Source organism: Cricetulus griseus, chromosome 10 (assembly GCF_003668045.3).
Source record: "Cricetulus griseus strain 17A/GY chromosome 10, alternate assembly CriGri-PICRH-1.0, whole genome shotgun sequence".
NCBI classification, from domain to species: domain Eukaryota; kingdom Metazoa; phylum Chordata; class Mammalia; order Rodentia; family Cricetidae; genus Cricetulus; species Cricetulus griseus.
The window spans coordinates 4,718,257-4,742,377 of NC_048603.1; the positions used below are offsets into that span (position 1 = coordinate 4,718,257).

The 24,121-nt window shown below is 37.1% G+C and overlaps 1 long non-coding RNA gene across 1 annotated transcript in view; it reads left to right on the top strand.

Moving 5' to 3' along the window:
• The first annotated feature begins 19,067 nt into the window (after positions 1-19,067).
• Positions 19,068-24,121, top strand: part of LOC118238677 — a 71,718-nt gene continuing 66,664 nt past the window's right edge. The window contains exon 1 of the long non-coding RNA XR_004771328.1: positions 19,068-19,235. This is a non-coding gene — a long non-coding RNA (uncharacterized LOC118238677). The remainder of the gene's footprint in view (positions 19,236-24,121) is intronic.

The window sequence follows — 24,121 nt, forward strand, 5'->3', positions numbered from 1 at the left end:
ACCTGAGTTAGGTTATTAACTGGTAATTTATTGGGAAATATATACTCAAACAAGGAATCAGTAGCCAGATTTGGCACTCTGAGAAGGCCAGACTCAGATGCTTCCCAAAGCTGTCTAAACCGAGAGAGAGAGAGAGAGAGAGAGAGAGAGTGAGAAAAGAGAGAGAGAGAGAGAGAGAGAGAGAGAGAGAGAGAGAGAGAGAGAGAGAGCTCAGCTCTTCCTTGCCCTTTACTGTAACCTTTACTTACCTGTGATCATGCCCTGCTGGGCATGGTTATCTATACAGGTATCGATATCTCTCCCTGCAAATCCTTCTATTTTTCTTTTTCCTTTCTTCATTTTTAGTATTACACAACAATATGTCTTGTGAAAAACATGCAGAAATTACTTAACAATTATCCATGAAAACTTCATTTTGGAGTAAGGCATGTGGTACCCAGAAATGTGTGGAAGAGGCTACCTTATAAGATAGTGTGTATGCATCTAGGTATGATAAGAAAGACAGATGTTGAAACAGGAAGTAAAATGTTCACATCTCAGAAAGTTATCCCTCATTTTTCAGAAGCACCCTTGAGAAGCCATTGATTAGAGAAAACACTGTTGGCTGTCCTCAGGGTAGCCATGGCCACTCTTCTTGATGTCTAGAGCCGTAATTAAACTAAAGTCCTAGCAAGCTACAAGAGGTAAGAGACCATGCTAGGCCAGCAATAGGGCGCACAGGATAGTGGGTGAAGAGACAAAAATAAAACTGCATTCAGGTTTGCTTTGTATTGCTGAGAAACATACCAGAACCAAAACCAACTTGGTAAGGAAGAGTTTATTTGGCTTACACATCCTGATCACGAGCCCTATTGAGGGAAGCCAAGGAAGGCAGTCAAGAAGACCAAGAAGCCAGAGGCAGAAACTGAAGCAGGGGACACAGATGGATGCTGCTTAGTGACTTGTTTTCCATAGCTTCCTTAGCTTATTTTCTTATGGAACCCAAATCCACCTGCCTCGGCAGGTATCACACCCAATGGGTAGGCCCTTTCACACAAACCATTAATGGTAATAGTGAACAACTCTACAGCAACTATATTCTCAGTTGAGGCTCCCTCTTTTTAGATGACCTCAGCCTATATGACGTTGGCAGGAAATAACTAGAAAAAATGGACATATTTACTGGAGTGAAGTGTATCTTGATTCTCTAGGTCAGTGGTTCTTAACTGTGGGTTCCAACCCCTTTGGGGGATCACACATCAAATAGCCAGCATAGCAAATATTTACATTACAATTCCTAACAGTAGCAAAATAATTACAGCTATGAAGTAGCAATGAAAATCATTTTATGGTTGGGGTTCACCACCACATGAAGAACTGTATTAAAGGGTGGCAGGATTAGGAAGGTCGAGAACCACTGTTCCAGGGAAATAATAAACAATTGAAAAGTGCATTGAGAAAAGTACATCTGTACAAATGCACATATGTGAATACAGAGAGAATGATTTTCTGTGCATTTCATTGTCATACTTCTCAAATCACCATCTTCACAGGAGGTGGTTATAGGAGAAGACTCCAAAAAGCATCTCCTGACTACAGATACATTCTTCATTATACAGAATTGTATTGACTTCTTCTTGACAGCCTAGACAATATAGCATTGTTCAAATTTGCTTGTTGATCCAAAGGTGTGAAGAGCCCAGTCAACTGGGTGGCTGTTTAGACTCTAGTACAGTAGATTATATCCACTAGCAGAAGTATTTCCTCTTTGGAACTAAAAATTCTCTTCCAACACCCGTGCTATCAGAGTTATAAGGTATTACATTTCTTTTCCTGGATTACTGAATGTTTTGTGTTTTGAATGAAAATGGCCTTCACAGATTCATATATTCATATGTGTGTGGACCCCAGTTGGGGAACTCATTGAGAATGATTAGAAGTCACGGCCTTGCTGAAGGAGACCTGTGTCACTGGGATAGACCTTGAGGTTTCACAAGCCCACAATTTGCAGGTCCAGTCTCTCTCTGACTGCTGCTTGTGGATCAGAAATTAAAGTTCTCGGCTACTGCTCCAGTGTCAGGTCTGTTCGCTTCCCACTGGCTCACTGGCTCACACTTTAAAACTGTAAGCAAGCCCCCAAGAAATGCTTATTTTTATTCAAGTTTCCTTGGTCACAGCATCTGTCTACAGCAATAGAGTAGTAGCTAAAACACTGGGTATTGGTGTTCACAGCCACTTATTTCTACCCTTTGACCTAGAAATCTGTGAATCCTAGATACAAAACAAGACCATGAGTTGCACAGTCATGCACAGGCTAAAGAACTTTTCTTCAGCCCTGTAATATTGCAACCTAGCTGGCTCTACAATGGTCTTTTCCAAAGGTATATTCAACATGCCATTAAGCCAGCTGCTTCAGCAAGTGTAAAATATGCAAGACCAGAGTATTCCATCCATATGTACTCACACTCATTCCTGGACTTCATTCACTGTGAAGACCCTTGAACACAGGCAATGTTTATACCCCCACGAATCATACTATCATACTTCACAAATATGTAGAAATGTAGGTCAATTAAAAGATAAACAATGCCACATGAAACACTCCGTAGTGGGTACTGTAGTCTGTATTTCTATGAATGTTTTGGCACAAGTACTGATGTGAAGATAAATTTGTACCTGGAGTATCAAATTCCTGAGACGAAAATATGGTTTCTTCCACAGCATGTCAGGTGCAAGAGGGATTTCTCAGGAGGTGCCATGAGGACAGCCACAATACACTTGGCATCAATCACTATGACTGTTTGTACTGAAAAATTCTTAGTCACCTACTGTAAGGGGCCGTTTACAACTTGGTGTCTTCCGGCACCTATTATTGTAATGGATAATGCAGGAACCGGCTTCCTACAACCTACGTTTTGCTTCTGGCTTTATTTCACTTTGTTTACTTGTTTCTATAGTTTTCTCTTTCAATAAATGTATTATCATTAGGTAAGAAATTATTTTGACCACTCATATTTCTTAGGTATGGTTTATAATATATATATATATATATATATATATATATATATGTATGTATATGTTCTTTGTCCTTCAAACTAAATTATGAGTTCTTTGAAGACACTACACAAATCAATCTCAGATTTATAGTTTCATAATAAACAGCACACTGATTTTCATAAAGAGTTATCAAATTTCATACAGCTAACATCCAATTATGGAAAATAGTCTGTTTCTCAATATTGTGAACTGAATGAATGTGCTCTCATGAATCTGGTTCACTTTATTTTCTGTGGGACAAAAAATGATAGTTTCATGGCAATATCAAATGCCTCAACTCCTAAAACACAGAAAATGATTTAAATATGAGTATCAGTCAAGTGTTTAGAGCAGTTCTTACAGATCATGGAGTATAATTTATATAACTGTTGAACAATGCATTTGCTTTTGCAAATGGCACCAAAGACAGATAACCTCTTTTTTGATAGCAGTGTGCTCCTAATATGCCCACATAATCCCGAGCTTAGAAACAAGGTAGACAACCTAGTGATCATTTTACTCATGAGGTTGAGATTTCCTGTCAAGACATTTAAATTGGAAGGACAAATTAGGATGTGATCCTAGTAAGAGCACAAAATCCTTTTCAGAGGATTTTGCTTATTCCAAAAGAGATATTTGACCATCTGTCCATCTGTCTGGATCTCTATAAATGTATTTCTGCAACCTCAAATTTTTATTTAAAACAAATGAACAAACAAAAAAACCTCCGAAAATTCTACACATGCAGCTGAAGAGAAATAGTTCTTCAAACTGCTCTCTATTCTGAATGATCACCCTATTTTTAGTCAGATAAATAAGGTTTTACTAAGCATAGTTTTTTTCAAGAGTTCCTTAAAATAAGAAAGACATGTTTGTATAAGACTTGGCAATCAAAACATGTTGACAGAATATTTAAGACATATTTGCAGAGGGATGAAAATTTTTAGCTATTGGCTCTGTTTTCTGGACATTTAATGCATTTTTACATTTCTTATCAAAGTACATTCTCTTCAATACAACAATTTCTCAACCATTTGTAACAGACAGAGATACTGCTTTTTTTTTCTTTATCTAATCCTGGCAATCCTATATTTGGCAAAGAATCAAGAGATATAATTTTCTGTTTTGTTCTCCTCTGCTTTGCACATGGCTGGCAGGAAAACTGAGTGATATTTTCTGGCACCTAAAGTGAGTCGTCCTAAGCTTAGGAGTTCTGAAGTTAATAGTTCTCCTCTCTGTGACTGAGAAATACAATAGCAGGTGAATATACACATCATTAAATGCTTAACGAGCTTAAGTTTGTGGGTAATTGTGGATTCAGCATTGCTTTAAAAGCTTTACTATTTATTATTATTCATTTCTGTGTATCTATATGCAATGAGCACTTGCTGCCAGAGAAAATATTTTGAGAGCAAAGGACAACTTGCAGTAGTTGGTTTTCTCCTTCCATTATGTGGGTTGTAGGGACTGAACTCAAGCCTTAAATCTTGACAGCAAGTGTGTTAACATACCTTCAGCCATCTCAATGGCCCTCAATATCTTAATATAAAAAATTAGCTACTATTACTCTTTTGGGCTTTGGTAAACTCTTCTTTTTGTCATAAGAAGTTAAGTCATGCAAAACTCAAAAATAATTGAAAATTTAACATTTGTTTATGATTCATGAAATTATTTGCCATATTTATTTTATACTTACTATTTTTGCTTCCAAAACTCTATAATGTCATTTGTTCTTCAATTTAAATTGAAACAATTTATTAAATACTTCTTAAGAGTTATAAAAGGACTTGGAAGCCTCCAAATACACACATAAAAATAATTGTTTGAGGAGAATAAATGTTTACTTCCTTGGTTGATTATAATAAACTCTCTTAGCAAACTACACCCAACTAATAGAAACAGTTAACTATTGAATTTTAGCTTAAAATTATTTTTTAGTTATTCCCATAGATAAATATATTCTCCACCTCTCATTAAGGAAACTTCTTTTTGCAACAAATGGAGACTACTATATCAAACCATCATCAATCAAAATGCATAGTTGTGGAGCCCTGTTTCAGTGGTTACACTGACAAACAATCCCACAGGTAAGGCCTAGGGAACACTGTGGCAGAAGGGACAGAATGATTGTAAGAGACAGAGGATGAGGGAGTTTGCCATTAGATTGTGTCTCCTAGTTATTTCAGTAGCCAAACTTATAAATACCACCAACATGACTGCCCAATGTGAGATGGACAAGTGTGGCAACAAGACATATACAAAACTATATGGGGAAAAATATGTGAGGCTTCAACCCAATATAAAAAAATAAATTACAGGGAGATGAGGAAAGCTGGGAGCTGGATGGATGACATTCCCTGGGGAAGAGGACACCACTTGGCGGTACAGGGACAAGAAAGGCAAGCAAAGAAACACACAAGTAGCATTATACAGACAGAACAAGTTGTATTTAGGAGATAGATATGTAGACATGCAATAACAAGTAATGAAAAAAGGACCATGAATTTGAAGGAGAACAATGGGGTATATACAAGGATTTCTGGGAAGGAAATGGAAGGGAGAAATGCTGTAATTATAATTCCCTTCCAAATAAGAATCAAGATAATTAGATCACTTCTTTCACTGCCCCAATATTTCTAACCACTTCTCACTACCCTGGGTAAAATTTATTTGTGAGATTTTCCTCTAATCTCTGCTACACATGTGATATTTATAAAGCTTCTGTTTCTTTCTTTATTGTATGGAGAAAGCTATCACACAGCAATGAAAACATGAAAAGGAACATTAGGGCATTTGATTTGGAATTGTGTTTTATTTAACTCTGCATTAACATTTAAATCTAAAGAACTCCACTGAGGGTATAAGTTGAGATATCTTAGTCAGAAAGGTAAGAAGACAAGAAAGCCTGTGTTGGACATGTTATGTATTTTCTATGCTGGGTGCCTACATTTTATCTACTCTATCATTCACTAACTGTCTTTCTTATGTAAAGAACATCTAGGACAGAATATTCATGAAAGAAATATGACAACTATTCTCAGAAGATTAAGACAGCTAAAACAAAATAGCAGAATCAAGGAGAGTGAGGAAGAGTTCCATGAAGCTCAGGATCTACTTTGTAGCCTTGTTTTTCCAGATGTGTGATTTTAGGCTTAAATAATGTCTTAGAAGACACTCTTTTTTTCATGTGTGTTATGAGTGCAGTGACTACACGGTTTCCAAAGCCCTCACAAACATGCTATTTTGTAACTTTATGAAGAAAAGAGGCTCAAGAATCTGTAATGGACAACAGTGTGATCTGAAACTATGTCAGGGAGAGCAGCTGCCTTTTTGCTGTGGTTTCGACTTTTTTATTCCTAGACTAGTGCTGAAGTATCTTCTGTATTAGCTTCTATTTGAAAAATCTTTGTCCAGCTCCACTCAATGTAAAGGCACAGTCCACTTAACACAAGGACTTTTCGTAGTGTGTGGCCTCTCTGCCAAGGAAGCATTACTCTCTCTGCCACCATATGTCCTGTTGAACTTGGCAAAGCTTCATTTTAGATGAGGCATAAAAACAGCCCTTTGATGTTTGTGGCCTCTGCCCAGCAGGTCTGTATAGTCTCCAATAGGGAAAATTGATGCTTTCCTATTATGTACCCTTGAACTAAAATATAAATTCTATTTTTTATATGTGTAAGATAGAAAACTCTGGAACTTTGGAAATTCTTCCTGATGTTTCTATCTCATTTTTGTGCCCCTAGTTCCCAATTCAAGATTTGAAAGCCTGGGATATTGGTTTTCTTTCAGGGAAATATTTGAACTTTGCATTATTGATTTATAGCTAATTTTGTCTGTCCAGGGGTGTGTGTTTGTGCACGCGCGCGCGTGTGTGCTCATTTATTTGTTGTAGAGCAGGAAACCTCCCCTTAAGTTATCATTGTCATTCATTACTCAGCCATTTTATCTGTGTTTATTATCTTTTACCTTCTAGAAGGCTATATTTTATTTCCTCTCCTCCTTCTCTTCCTCCTTCTCTTTGTCTTTCACCCAATTTTCTCTATTTCTCTTCCTCCAATTCTCCCTTTTCCTCTTGGCACAATTGCTAAGATCCATGACCTCACTAGCCACAGGAAGTTTGGTAGGTGTCAGTACCAGGCATGATTTCTCTTAAGTTTAGCAAGACTTAAATCCAACAGAGAGCTATTGGTTACCACCGAAATATGAATGCCACTGTTGCACCCTTAGACATGTCTTGACATGCTGCCATTGGTATGGATCATAGGCATCACCGAAGCTGAATGGGACTACTGGATGCTTTCTTTCCTTGGAAGCATCCATATCACCTTTAGATACTTCAGAGAGTTAGAAGGGAGGAGACATTCAAGAGAATGGAAATTGGAAATAGGAGAGGGATACAATTTGTGATTATATTCTATTTTTTTTAAAAGATACAAACTTGAAAAAAAACACAACTGAAGTCATTTCCATAATGCTTGTATGAACTCCTGCATAAGAAAATACTTTGGCTTGTATGCAGAGTGGTTGTTTATGATTTACAAAATCCATGTAACTATTGGGCGAAGTGGTTTTATCCTAGATTTATTTGCATGCTCCACTTTAATCTGTAGGCTGATATTCTTCCCACTTTATCATCAAAGAGCAATTGATAGAAATATTGAGCAAAGAGAGAACTTAAAATCAACTGCTATTCATTATGGACTCACGAGCCTCTTTTATTCATGGTTATTAATAACTTGTTTTTTCAGACATTGGAAACTGTACAGTCACTACACTCATCAAACACATGAAAAAGTCCTGTCTAAGACGTAATTTTAACCTAAGATTAAACAGCTGGCCAAAACAAGCTAGCACCTTGATTTTGTTTAGTGGAGCACAGAGTACTCCCTCACTGTCCTTATTCCCCTATTTCATTTCAGATGTCTTATACTTTCTAAGAATAGATCCACACATTCTTTCATGAATAGTTTGTCGCTGCTCTGCAGGAAAAACAGCAAGTGGATGATACAGCAGACGAATTGGTGCCAACCATCATAACATGTCCGACACACACACCCCTCTCTCAAAGGTAACAAAGATAGCTCAACTTACATCCCTGATGGAATTCTTTACATTTAAAGGCTAGTGCGGACTTCAACAGAACCATTACACAATCGAAATCAGATGACCCCAATGTTCCTTCATCATCTCCTCATCACTCTGGGATTTGTATCTACATGCAATAAAGAAAGAGCCACATATTATGCATATGTTAAGGAGATTAGAGCATTCCACTCAATATAATGAGAGCTTTAAAGTTTAAGGTAGAGAAAGGTAATGATTTCTATTATCTAAAGGGATCTTACTTTGTTTATTTATTCATATATTTCAAAATAAATCCAATATATAACTCCATAAATTATTAGGGAGTTGAATGCTAAGGGTCATGTGAGAGTATATCCCATAATTAACTTGGGATAATAAACATTTCTTCTCCTCAAACAATGAATTTGATGTATTTGGAGGCTTTCTTCTAGTTCATATGAGATGTAAGTGTTGCCAGCCCTACTTTTGTTAGAATTTATCACTTCAAGTTCAATGTCTGTTACCCATCCCAGGTCCCTCTCCTCCCACACTTTCCTACACTCTAGTCGCCACTGCTCCGTTTTCTTTTTCTCTGATGAGATGACTTTTTTTTTCTTGAAAAGATAAGTCAAGCTGCTGAGGGGAGGAGAGGTCAACCTGGTGACTTGTTAATTAGGGGCTGAGGGAGAACAAACAAGAGCAGAAGTAGCAGAGGGATGTAGAAGCATCCACTCTGGAGACAGTCCAGTTGCATTTATTTACCTGATGAGATACCTTCAACAGAGAGTCTCCACTCTCATTGACTCTGACAGAAGGAAAATGTGACTCAATGATTGATAACCAAACACGGTATCTGGGAATATTGTCCTAGTCTTAGTTGTCCCTGCCATTTCCGTATGGCACGATGCTTTTTACAAAAGAAATCTCTCAGATGCTGACAGGCTAAAATAGAAAGTGAATTTATTTTTATTGTCCTCATTCAGGTTAGGATTGTTTGAAGACCTACAACACACTGGTCACTTCTTTTGTTCCTCATCCAAGAAGCATTTATTTTTGTTGATCTTGTTGGCCTGGTATAAAATACATCTTCTGAGATTGGCATTCCCCAGTGACTAAGTGGTAAATTACGCTGTCTGGAAAGTTACTGTGAGTTCTACTGTGGTTTTGGTTCAGTGGGTTTTTATGTATTTTTACAAATTTTGTACATACACCCAGAGGCTCTTTGGCACTGGCCACATTTTAAAATTCAAAAGAATAAGTATGAACTAGTGACTGGTTTCCAATTCTAGATTCAATGTTTTAAATACATTGAAATGTGTATATGAAGGTTTTTTTTCTGAAGTTTTGGACAAAGATGACTTGGCAAAAACTTTATTAATATCATATTAAAGGGACTTTTCCTGTTGCTTATTTCATTATACACTCTTTAGGTCAAGAGAGACACATATTGAGTATGAATCCTGGAACCTAAAGGAAATGTATTTAATGTTTTAGAAATTTGTTTTGTGTATCTAGTGGCTGGATAAGATCAACTCTAATTGGTTTTACCTCTGTCTGGGACAACTCTCAGCCTTTAGTCAACATAAGCTTAGCAAAATTTGATGAAATAAAGAAAAATATTTGGAAATGAAGACAAAATTTATTTAAAAAATAGAGAACAGCTCTTTCAAGCATATTAAAAAAAACGGTATTTGCTAATACCCTCCCACATGACAGACTTAAATAAACCAGTAGTAAAGTCAAGCCAAATGACCTTTTCTATTGGAAATAAAATTTATAGCGAGAGACAAAAACCTAATAATTCTCACCTGCATAATTAGGCCCCAAATTTACTGTACATCACTTAAATAAACTGTCAGCTAAAAGGTATCTTATGATCATTAGTGAGAAAATTTAAATATTCAGAATTATGAATCATATGTAATAAAATTTGCCTTTGACCCTGAAAATGTGGGCCCTATTCAGGAAGTTATGATACATGCCTACACAGAATGAATGGTGGAATTTTAATGAAGGTTTCTGTAAAATCATGATAATCTGTTACGACACATGTGGGTGAGACTCTTCAGGGAGCGTGGCATGTGATGCTAAAAGCTTCTGCTATTCTTTTTATTTCATGGGAGCTTCCCTTTGACCACTGATTTTTCATGTGCTAATAGATGTCAGCCAGTCCTGTCTGCTCCCACGTTGAAATGCTATTAGGATTCTCGTGTTTTGCTTGGTAATCCCTTGAAGTCTTCAGACCAAGAGAGCTATAAAAGTCTCAGATGTTTTTCTAGATGAGGGTTTTCCAAAATTGGTCCTTTGGAGGGAGCCACCCACTCAGATATTGAATACTCTCTTCGTGTAATGTGGAAAAAGTGGTTGGTGAAATTTGGCTTTCCCAGCATCCACACCCCGGTTCCATGAAAAGAACGAACAAACAGACATCTTTATTGTGCAGAGGAGGGAAGCACACCCATTGGGCATCACGTCATCATTTTTTTTAAGTGAGTGAAAACATCTCAAGTGAACTGATGAAAGGCGAAAAGTGTAAACACGTTACACCCTTCCTCCTTCAGTCGCAAGGCCACTGGGCTGTCAGTTCTCCACAGTTCTCCCTCCCTGTCTAGAGAAGGACCCTACTTGGCTTGCAAACCATGTCCCTGTCTGAGCTACAACTAATCATGCCACTCTTGAGTCACTACCCGAAAACCCCACAGACTGGATGCCTTCCTGTTTGCGGCGCAGGACTGTTATTTGAAGAAAATCAAGTCCTCGTCATTTTTTCCCTTTTCATCTGTGTCATTTTCCCGACTTCCTTGCTTTTCTTTATTTCAGTTTTTAATTAGCATGCTTCTCTTAACTTATCCTCTTTAAATCTCAGGGGCTATTTTAAAAGGCTGCTTGCTCGCCAGTTGCAACTCTCCAAGGTCTCATTTGGAAAATCTAACCATCTCTCTCTGTCCCAGCAGCTGCCAAAACCCATTATGAGTCATGTTTTTGACCCATTGACAGAAATACTTAATAGGAATAGTTGGCCTTTCTCAGAGTCGTTCACTAACTGCCTTCCCATCCTGTTGATTTCAGCTGCCTGAGAGGTTATGGCGTTTGAGCAGAGTAACCTACCTCACCTGTATCTCGTTCAAATTTCTGTTATATCAGTTACACCTGGCTAAAGCAATCTGATTGAGCAGTTGATATGAAGTTTGTGTGAGTGGCTGTCAGGTACCATTCCAGCCACAAAGTAGTCTGGGTGCAATGTTTCAAGAGTTACTGCCTCTAAATTTAACTGGACTACACACAGTAAATATAGAATATGTAAATCTATGTTTAAGTAATGGTAATGTTAATAAAATAATTATTTAAGGTAATTTCTTAATAGTATCAGTATTAAAATTTTGGTTCAGGAGAAAAAGAATGATACCTGATGCTCGTTAGTTGCTGTATTCAAGTTTTTAAGCATCAAAATTTGCCTCAAAAAAAAAAAAAGGATAAAAGAAACATCAATGGTTGATTTAACATATTAATAAAGTTTGTCACTTGAGTACAACTAGTTAAGACAACACATACACACATATGTAAACACACACATAAAACATACATATACAGATATAAAACTTAACATTAATTTTATTTTATTTCAGAGGTCCAACTTGCAAATTATGGGGCTAGCGAAACAAATCTGTTGGGGTGCCTGAGGGACATAGACCCATATTTGAAGGTGTCAAGTGAGTCAAAGAAGACTTAGCAGTGATGTAACTTGGTCCAATCTCAGTCCTTGCCCTTTGGTCTATGGGACATGATTCGTATGCTCAGGTCTATAGGGCCCTAAAGTGGTAGAAATGGGGCAATGAGGAAAGTAACATAAAATAGACAGGTAAGGTGCTCACTTTTGATTTAGAATCTTAAACAAGGGAGATGGAAACAGTAGGATGAAATATAGAATGAAATAGAGGATTATTACTTTAAATTTGAATTCCGATGTTTAAAACAGCACAGCCTAAATGTCTTAAAAGATTATATGAGTACCATCCCACCTGCCAGCACCACGTAGACAGGGAATGGAGGCAATAGACTTCAACATTAACCTCACTCTCACCCGTGTAAGGACTTTAAGGCTAGCCTCCCCGATTTGTCTCCAAATAAGTTCATAAATATAAATGGTTGTATGTATGTAGGTGCAATGTTGTATTGCAGATCCCAAGAACCTTTTCGTTTTCCATAACTGACATTTTATACCTCTTGATTATATCTTCATTTGCTGGCAGTTCCAGAACCCGGCAACAACTCTTCCATACCTTGGTTCTATGAGTTTATTATTTGAAATATCACAGTTAAGTGGAATCATGTAATAACTGCCTGTAGGTAGATGCTTGTTTTCTTTTTTCTTTGTTTGGTCTTTTTTTTTTTAAGACACAGTTTCTTTGTGTAGCCCAGGATATCCCAGAACTCACACTGTAGACCAGGCTGACCTCGGACTTGCAGATCTCTCCCTGTGTCTGCCTCCCAAGTGCTGGGATTAAAGGAGATTCTTTCACTTACCCAAAATATTCTCAAAATTATTCGTTTCTTCCGACATGCATGATTTCCCCATCACTATGCTAAATATTTAGAATGTGGTCGGGAATTATTCTGGTCTAGTAATGTGACAGTTGTTTGTTCACCTCCAAGATCTGTGACTTCTCTGGCCCTGAGCAGTTAGATAAGTTCTAGTAAGAAGCATGGATATATATATATATCATAGCTAGAGATTACTGTGATGATTGGTCACTTTTTTCAGACATCCTATGTTAATTTACCTTCTTCCCTCTGTATTTACCTCCTTCCTAATAAGGGTCTCCCTCCATCTTTCCAATTTCCCCCATACATCCTTGATACCTTGTTATTCTGTTCCCTTTCATACCTTCCATTTTTCTGGTTTCTGAAGTTACTCCAGTTAATACATCCACACCTGAAGTTTTGATACGAGGATCCATACTTGCCAGGAAACATAAATGTTTGTCTCACTGGCTACCATCATTTCTCTAAAAGACTATCTTTTCTCTCTGGCGCATTCTTGGTAACCATTATGGATCAATAAATTCACCATATTTCAATGCATGTATCAGCTCTCTGCTTCATTTGCCTGTATTTCTCTGTTTTAATAGATGTAACTTAAAATGCATTCAACCAGAAGTCAGATTAGCTTTTTACTTTAAGTCGGTCATTTTCAATATTGCTAATGCTTCAACCATTTTATAAAGTTCCTCATGTTGTGGTGATCGCCAAGCATCAAATTATTTTCATCACTGCTGCAGAACTGTAATGTTGCTGTTATTACAAACTGTAATGTAAATATCTCTGCTTTCACATAGTCTTAGGTGACCCTGTGAAAGGACCCAGTGGGGACGAAACTCACAAGTTGCAAACCCTTGTTATAGAGGTTTGTTTAATATGTTGGCTGTTTAATATGAATTTAAAGGTTTGCCTTCTGTGTATATAAGAACTGAATGAAATTTTTCTATGAATCGCATTGATTTCAGAGACAGTTTTGATGCAGACTTTCTCATAATATTTTGCTTTAAGTTAGATGGAAATAATATATTCATTTCATTATAATTATATAATAAATATCCATTTCTTACACTGTTTCATAATTTTTAAAATGAAAGATATTTTATCCCTTAGTTATGTGTTCTATTCTATGCTTTACTGTAAATATTATTTTTGGCCAAAATTAATTCTCTAAATATTATTTGTTAATGGCGAGTATAATAGATTATTTTATGATTATCTTGTATCTTGCAATTTCATTCAATATTTTATTCTATTTGTTATAGTCTTCAACTTGTTGGTTTGGAGCTGTTTACATATAAGTTATTATGTTTTTAAAAATTTCTTGACCTGTCAGATGGTTTAGGATGTAAAATCACTTGCTGCCAAGCCTACTGATGACTTGAGCTTGATACGTGGATCCCACTGTGGAAGGAAAGAACTTAGCCTACTAAATTCTGTGCATGTGTGCCCCTCCACATGTGCTGACATGATGATAACACTAATTAATAATAATAGTAAGGGATGACAATAAAACTTTGTCAAACATTGACTCTCTGAGCTCATTGAGCATTTCTCCACGGTCATCTCATGGGACACTTCATGTAATTAATACATTTCTCCATCAATGAAGGTATCTTCTTGACTTCTGTTATGTTATCTTTTGGCTTATGTTTTCCTCTTTCTTCATCTTCCTTTTTTCCATGTGATGTCTATCTATGTCAGAATTCTTTCCATTCTCCTGATTCACAAATAGGTCTCATTAAGGAGAAGAACTTAACGAAAGCAACCTGGACTAATACCCTTGGTTAAGATGCATTTTACCAAATCACTTTACTTAATGTGCTTGTCTCTGGGTTGTCCAGGGGTGCATCTCGCAGGTGATTCAAGGTTCCATGACATCAAAAGTTCATATCAACCATCACAGGACACTAGGAAGAAAGGTAAAACGTTTGGGATGGTGCTTTTGGAACTGGAGAAATACTGACTTTCTTTTAGAATGTGCTTGTATGCTTGGAGACTTACAGGACTTAGTGACATAGGAAATGACAGTGTTTAGTCAGACATGCTTCAATTGTCCCCACATCCTTTCCATATGGGAGTATGTACTACTCTCTCTCACTGCTATTCCTTCCATGGGTGTAAAGCAGCATTTTATAGACTAGCTAGGTGTGCTATTCCATTTCTGAGAGCACATCTTTGTCTCTCACCTTTCCTTGAATTTTATATGGCTGAGTTCTAGCCATTGATACGTAAGTGAACTCTAATGGGTGTACTAAGACTACTGTAAAATCACGGTTTCTTATTGGTTTTGTTCTCATTTTATTGCATGTATTTCTTTCTGTCTGCCTCTGTTCTCTCTCTCTCTCTCTCTCTCTCTCTCTCTCTCTCTCTCTCTCTCTCTCTCTCTGTCTGTCTGTCTTTCTCTCTCGGGTGTCAACATGCCATAGTGTAAATGTCAGGGTCAGACAACAACTAATACAAGTTGTATTTCTCCTTCTGACATGTGGGTCCTGGAGATAAGACTAAGGCTTGGCAGAAGAAACCTTATCAGCTGAGCCATCCCATTGTCCTGGTTCTTGCCTTCTGTAAAGAAGAATTCCACAGAAAGGTACAGTATAAGCAAAATTATAGTTAGCAAAGCTAATCTCAGCAGAAAGTGCACTCAAGAGACTGTGGTGAACTATGCAGAAAGGTCTAAATTTTGGTAGGTGTCTTAGGGATAGTATTCCTGTGATCAAACACCATGACTAAATCATGCTGAAGAGGAAGGGTATATTTGGTGTATGCTTCCACATCACTGGTGATCATCAAAGGAAGTCAGGACAGGAACTCAACAGGGTAGGAGCCTCAAGGCAGGGGCAGATGCAGAGGGCATGAAGGAGTGCTGATTATCGGCTTGCTCCTCATTGTTGGTTCAGCCAGTTTTCTTATAGAATCCAGGATTTATCCCAGGGATGGTGCTACCCACAGTGGGCTGGGCACTGCCCCGTCAACTTCAATCATGGTTAAGAAAATTCGAGTTCCAGGACAGGCTCAAAAGCTAAAGAGACATCCTGTCTTGAAAAACAAAACAAAACAAATGGTCTACAGGCTCCCCTACAACACAGTCTTATGGAGCTATTTTCTTAAGTGAGGCTCTGTTCTGTCCTTTCAGATGAAGTTAGCTCATGTCGAATTTACATAAAACTACACAGCACAGTAGGTGCCCACTATTTCACGATCCTTCTAAATCCAATTTTCTCTGTCTTAGACAGAGACTCCCTCTATGTGGCACAAGGATCACCCTCTCACATGAATCTGAGCCTTTTTCTCTCTCTGTTTTAAAGATTTTATTTATTTATTATGTATACAGTCTTCTGCCCACACTCCAGCAGAGAGCACCAGATCTCATTCAAGGTGGTTGTGAGCCACCATGTGGTTGCCAGGAATTGAACTCAGGACCTCTAGAAAAACGGTCAGTGCTCTTAACCGCTGAGCCATCTCTCTGGCCTCTGAGCCTTTTTCTTACTCACCCAGAAAGAAATAGGAGTGGAAGAGAGAAAAGATCTGCCAAAATCCTAACAACTCCTACGATTCATTATTCCCACTTTAGAATATGGAAAATCATTTACCTTGCATTTTTTCTTAGTCTGCATTCTGTCTTAGTCATATGCCACAATAATGAGACAACAGCAAGTTTTTTAGTCAGATACACAATTACAAATAATTATGCAACATCTTTTGAAAAATGTGACCGTCATTGTCATAGTCTTCATTTCATTTCAAAAAGACAACACAAAGCAAGCAAACATAAAGTAGGATCACGGTTTTGTCTGTAATTCTTGTCACTAATAAAATAATATTAGCAGTGGTTTAGAGCTACAGACTCCACAACAGACTCTGTAGGCCCGTGATTTTTTAAATATGTTATATTAATTTTTATGTGTCAGTATAATATCATGTTTAGCAAAATATCATTCTATTAAGTTGTATTTTTGTTTTGTTCCTGAATTATGTAATTTAATGGCATTTCACACAAAGCCTGATTTATTTCTAAGAAGGACATGGTATTTCTTCATAAAAGGTATAACAGTTTAATGCCCTGAAAGCTGATATTTTATATAATAATTCTTTAGTTCAAAGGAAATAAAAGCCCTAAAAGTGAAAGTAGAACATCCATCAAACCAACCCGAACAAGGTGAAATAATATTTCATGAAAGTAACATTTGATATTGTAAACAACAGACAGAAGCCAAAGCAAAATTAATCCAGGACAAACTACAATCTTAGGCCTGAGGCTGTCTTAAGATTGTCATTTTAAACTTCTAAATATCTTCTAACATCTTATTAGACTAGTAAAATATAAGAAAGTCAGTTAAATTATGTAATTATATTGCCTGTTATTTACAGGTTAACTTTTTCTGTTTTGTCAATCTGATTTTCACTGGTTAATATCAGAAATATTTGTCTTAGTAAAAAATACAGCTTATTAATTGAGAGAGAGAACAAAATGAAATGCACAGTAATCTTATGTATGAGTAAAGAACCAAGGAAGCTCTTCAACAGTAATCACATGGGTATTTTGCTTCATAAGTTTTACTAAATGCTATGAAAATGGGGAAGACACCTTCCCAGGCCACGCATGCCAAGCAGATTATGTGACAGTCATGTCAAATTTGACAGGAAACTTTGGTGTAGACAGTAGCAGTACACAATTTTGTTAAAAAAGTTCCTGTATTATATATGTGCCTTTGTGTTCCAAATAGCCTTTCAGCAACACCTCCATGAACAACCACGGCTATGTCTCAATAAAGCTTTCCATACAACTACCGAATAAAAGCTGAATGTAGCCCCAAAGAGAATTAGTCCAACCCAGAGTGGAGTGAATATCTACCACCGTTCTCTTATGCATAAAGACCATTCTGAATCTCTCTGTTTTTACCTTATAATGAACCCCAGTTCTGATATCTCCGATTTTTAATTTCCCATCAAGCCCTACCCTTACTTTGAATCTCGAGATTGGTATATTGAGAGTCTTATTTTCTTCTTCATAACCAGAGTTTTAAGAGAAGTCATCTTTGATCATTTGCCAAACTATTTGTGGTTTTAAGAGAATGAAAATGTCAGGACAATAATGTGTTTTATTCAAAAGCAAAACAGTTCTTTTTGCAGGTGATTGTAATTTTTGGGATGCATTTGATTTTCTTCCTAACTTGGTTTAGGGAAGAAACAGATAATGTCACCTAAGATATTTTTGATTTGACATTAGAGGTGTTTTGATATTTGTAATTAATATATGTATATTCAGAGTAGCTGCAAGTATTACACATTGGTTGGTAGTTTCTTTGCATAACAGATCAGCCTTAAATGATCTTGCCAGTGGACTACATCAGGAAATGTACATGGGGAATGTACTTCTGTGTATGTTCATCTTATTGATTGTTGAATAAAGTACTGTTTGGCCAATGAGGCAGCAAGTTAGATGGGACTAGGTGTCAAGGAGGATTCTGGGAAATGTAGTAAAGAAGTGTTTTGATCCAGGCAGGAAGTGACATAGCAGGGAGACTCATATTTAAGCAAGGACAAGCAGGAAGTGGCCTTTTCCCCCTTCGCTCTTCCCTGCTCAGAGCCACTATGTGATCCCAGGAAGAGGATGCCAACAGAAGGCATCGATAAAATAAGTCTTATAAAATATATAGATTTAGGATAATTAAGACTGAGCTATCAGAAGAAAAATCCTAGTCATTGGCCAAGCAGCATTTGTACCCAAGTCTCTGTATTATTTTGTCCATCCACGTGATGGGCAAAACTCAAGTGGGCTGCAGAAAGATTTATCGTAACAGGTAGCATTCTTATTTTACACTTTGTCTTTGCATTGTTACATGTATCTATCCTTATCCCTGAATCCAAACAACAAAAAATCATTTCTTAATAATCAATAATTTAAAAAAAATTGGAAACAGATTCTTCTGTTATACCACAGGTCCTGACCACAGTTTTCCTCCCTCCATGCTTCCCTCTGTTACCTTCCCCATGGCTTCAGAAAAGAGCAAGCCTACAAGAGACAACTACCAAACATGATAAAACAAAATACATTGAGACGAGGCAAAAATTCCTCACACCAAGGGCGGACAAGGCAACCCAGCGGGAGGTAAAGAGTGGCAAGAGCAGGCAAAAGTCATAGTCATACCCTCTCCCACAGTTAGGAGTCCCACCAAAACACTATACAGTCACAACATATACAGGGAGGACTTGACAAACTCATGCAAGCCCTGTGCTTGCTGCTTAACTTTCTGTGAGCCCGGATGCATCCTGCTTAGTTGATACAGTTGACTGTGTTTTCCTGGTGTTCTCCATCTCCTCTAACTCCTATAATTCTTCTGCCACCCTATTCTGCATGACTCCTGGAGACCTCCAAGTTAGACTCTTTCTCTCTCCACATAATGTCTGGCTGTGGGTCTGTGTATCTCTTCCCATCTGCTGTGGGTGAACCCTCTCTGATGATAACTGTACAAGGCGCCAAAATATGAGTATAGCAAAATATCATTAGGAATCATTACATTGGTTTGTTTTCTGTTTTTTAGAACAGTAATATTTGACTCTATCTTAGGTCTCTGGACTATCCAATGACTGGTTCTTGGCCATCCAGGCAGTGCCAGGTATGTTCTTCATCTCCTAAAGTGGGTCTCAAGTTAAATCACACATGGTTTGGCCACTCCTCCATATGCTCTATGACGTCGTTACCCCAGCGTGTCCCGCAGGCAAGGCAGATTGTAGGTAAATGGTTCCGTGGTTGTGTTGGTGTCCATGTTTCTCTTTTGGTCGCCCACTGGGTACCTTTCCACACCAAAGAGACTAGAACATTGCTTAAAAGCTCTATACAGAGAGCAGCTCAACCTTTCCATTTTCGATGAGGCTGTGTGCATGAATGCACTATGAGTTTTCAGAGATCAAACATCTATCCTAGTATCAGCCTAGGTTGTTTGAGAATCTTCATGGGACACTCCCATTAGAAAACAGCTCAACTGTTGCACCAGTGGGTGCCTTGCTTGACTACAGTTGATGGCCGGTTCAGATTCCATAGCCCCCATTACTAGGAGACCTCATTAGAGTCACCCTAATAAATCCAAGGAAGATTTGACTGCCCTAGCTTTCTACATCACTTCCAGATTACCCCATTTCTAGCCATCTCCCTCCATATGATCCTCTCCCATGCCCACCAGCCTCCAGTCCACCCTATCTACCTACAAATTCTATTATATTTCTGTTTCCCAGGGATATCCACGCATTTCCCATAGAACTCTCCCCTCTACCTAACCTCTCTGTGTCTACATATTGTAGCTTGGTTATCATTTACTTAACAGCTAATGCCCACATATAAGTGAATACATACCACTCACCAGACACGTATAAAGAATCTACAGCATGCAGTCTTCAAGTTGATATCAGACACTAAATGATTTTTGACTATTACTGACATCTTGAGTTATTGTTTGTAAAAATCAGAAAAAAATATATACTCCTGTGAAAAGTAAATGTATTTTTGTACATAAGGAAATATTCTAATTTCATTATCTTAAAGTACATGATAAGCTAATGCTGAATCCTGTGAGAACGAGATGCTCTTTTGGAAACTCCCAGGGAATTTTATTGATGTTGAAAACTTTGCACTATTTTCCAAAGTTATTTACTGAGTTATATGACTCGGAATCTCTTTTCCTCATCTCCTTGTTTCCCCAGAGAAACATATTCTTGCTTCATATTTTTATTCTCTATCTTAGGGCCTCTTTTGATTCAATTTCTTTGCTTTGAGCACAGGAAAAAAATTTAGCTAGAATTATATGTTTCTAAATAGTGTCATGCACAGTTTGTCAGATGCTTATAAAACTTTTTATCTTCTTCTCTTTCACCAGAGTACAGCTAATTCCTATTCTTCACAGTAGTTATTTTCTACAATGTCTCTGTAATTAGCCAGTATTGAACAATTGCTCCTAGGGAAATATAGCAGCCTGTGGTCTGCTTTTGTTAACTACTGAGCATATGCATTGGTTTTGTGCATTTGTGTGTGTGTGTGTGTGTGTGTGTGTGTGTAGTGTCCCTATCTCTCTATAGAGGTATTTATTGACATTGAAGTCAAGGTCACAATGCTAACTGCTTCCCTTATGGGCTTACCTAACCCAGGTGGTTTTGTAACAGTATGTATCACAAGTTTCCTTTGTAAAAAGACTTGCTAGCATTGTTCTTTATGGACCATTTGGCCATCAAAAATTGATAACAAATCATAAACCCACACACAAAACAAGCAAAATAAGAGCAAAAAACCAAAGCCTAGGACATTAAGTAAACACAAGAAGATACTTGTTCACAGTGTGAGTACTTAGATGAGAAGTCACAGTGCACTCTTCTGTACTCTCAAGGTTACTAAAGAGATTTGTCACTTTGTACATGGCAAGAAGACAGTTATATCATTGTGGCTGTTGCTCTTTAAGCTAAAAATGCATTTTGTGAGTATTTGTAGACATAGATAGATGGAATAATGATGATCAAATGCATTTATTTTTTAAAGTTACTTTTTTCTACCAGTTTAAATTATAATAAGGGTTATAAGAAATTAATATTTTTCTTTATATGATTTGTTCTTAATTTGACAAACTACTCATATTCAGAAATTAAACAAATGCATTTGTGAATTGTCTTACTTATTCCTGACTAAGTGATGTAAATCTTTGCAAAAAATATGAATGATGATTGTATTATTTTAAATATTATTTAAAATTATGTACCATATAAATAATTAATAATTTCTACTATGATTGAGTTTTCTTCACACACTGAAATTCTATATTAAAATTTAAATTAATTTGAAGAGAAAAATATATACTGTGTTATTTTTTGACCAAGGAAAGCTTAAGATATATGTACAGTTAAATACTAAACAACATAATATTTTGGGCCATTTTCAAATCATATCTCTGTCTTGGTAGATCCAAATAACCAAGAAGAAGGTGATTATGATTCTTTGATCTAAATTCTTATATATGACACAAATATACAGTTGTAAATGCTGGACACTTGGTGCCTACTAGGCATGAATCATGATTTGACTCATGAATGCAAACCCTCAAAACTAACAAGAATACATATTTTCTAATCTACCTCCTTTCCAGCCTTTAGAATCGTGGTTCTCAACCTGTGAGTTATGACCCATTTGGGAGTTGAACAACTCTTTCTAGAAGTTGCCCAAGACTATGGGAAAAACAGATATTTACATTATGATTCTTAAGAGTAGCAAAATTACAGTTATAAAATAGCCATGAAAATAATTTTATGTTGGAGGAGGCACCACAACATGAGGAACTGTGCTAATGGTGTCAGCATTAGAAAGCTTGAGAACCACTGCTTTATGATAATAGAAGGGACTAATGATTTGTCTGAGAGGGTAAAGAAACTCAGATCTATGCCTGAAACCATGTGTTTGATTCTGTGCAGTCACATGATAGAAACATGGAGTAATCTGTCCTCTAATGCACCTGTGACACACACACACACACACACACACACACACACACACACACACACACACGCAATAACTGAATAAAACAAAAGAAACAGAATTACCACAATAATTTCCTTACTCATCTATATTATTGCTATGGAATAACTCATCATCATATTCCACATTAATATGAATTTAAAAACCCTGTTTTGCTTTTGTATATAATGCAAATTCCAAGAAAATATTATTGACTCCTAATTGGCCACACAATTAGGTGTGGATGAATTTTTCCCATTCTTTTATTCCTTTGTAATACAAGATGAATTTAAATACAATACAAATAACTGAAACTAAGTGAAATGAATGCCATAATTAAATCTAATATTTGGAAATTTACAAAAACCTTCTAAAATTATGTGCATCTAAGAAAGAAATCCAAGAAAATTAGAAAATATTCTTGAAATAGCACACATCAAAAACTATAAGCTCATCTAATGAACGTATTACATAACTTTACATTAAAGTGAGTATATATTAATTAATGAAGCACTGAGCTCTATATTTTATAATATTTAATAACACCTAAACAAAACACATGTATAATTTCAATATAAATTATATTATATAAATTATATTATAATAAAATTATAATCATAAAAACAAAAATGTTTAAGATGAAAAATATTTTGTAGATACCAATTAGAGTCCCAGTATTTAAAAATATTTAATATTGATAAGGATGAGATTACCTATAAGATACAAGGTGATGAAAGAAACAATAATTTAAGCAATCATTAATAGGAATGAAAAAAAAGACACTTTCCAATCATATAGATGAAAAAAGAATGTCATTTATAAGAGCTATAAATCTGAGGATGCCTCAAGGGTTGGTAGATCATAGACTGCTGGGATTAATAGTACAGCTACAATCTGTTAATTGGACATGATATCAAACTTCCCCTAAGTTTGTATCTCCATGCATGTAGCCAGCAGACCTCATCAGAGAAGTTTATTTGTGTGGTTTAAAGTGGTTAACACAGGAACTCACAACTGATCAATAACCAGAGATTAAGTGACGCGTGTGTGTGTGTGTGTGTGTGTGTGTGTGTGTGTGTGTGTGTGTGTGTGTGTGTGTTCCCATCAGCTCAGGGGCCATGCAGAAGTAGTAACAGAGGGATGAAAACCCAAGACCCATTGGACAGGAAGGTTTGCAGTGAAACATTATTTTCTAGACAAAACAGAACTACTGTTTTTGTGAACTCACAACAGTTGTGATTGTCTGCACAAAACTTTCACAGAATAAAGGAATCTAGCATTCTAGTATGGACATGGAATAGAATTCAGGAGCTTATCCCTCTAAATGAGGTGGTTTTTGACAGTTGATGGCTTCTGGGAAACAGGGAGTCAAGTTTCTTTATTTTGTAGACATTTTGTCTCATATTGTTTTTTTCCCAATAGATTATTTTTTATTAGTTCAAATTAGAAACAAGGCTGCTTCACATGTCAATCCCTTCTCCCTCTTCCCCCCCCCCAACCCTCACCTCATCGCCCCCTCTGCCTCTCAGGGAGGGTTTTCCAAAGTCTGTCATATCATCCTGGGCCGGGCCTAGGCCCTCACCCGTGTGTCCGGCCTAGAGAGCATCCCTCCATGTGGGATGGGCTCCCAAAGTCCCTTCTTACACCAGAGAAAAATACTGATTCACTACTAGGGTGAATTCACTACTAGAGTGCAGAGTCCTCCCCATTGACATCCACGTTCAGGGGTCTGGATCAGTCCCATGCTGGCCTCCCAGACATCATTCTGGGGTCCATGTGCTCGCCCTTGTTCAGGTCAGCTGTTTCTGTGGGTTTCACCAGCCTGCTCCCGACTACTTTGCTCTTCATTTCTCCCTCTCTGCAACTGGGTTCCAGAGTTCAGTCCAGTGTATAACTGTGGGTGTCTGCCTCTGCTTCCATCAGCCACTGGATGAGGGCTCTAGGATGGCATATAAAGCAGTCATCAGTCTCATTATAGGGGAAGGGCATTTAGGGTAGCCTCCCCACCATTGC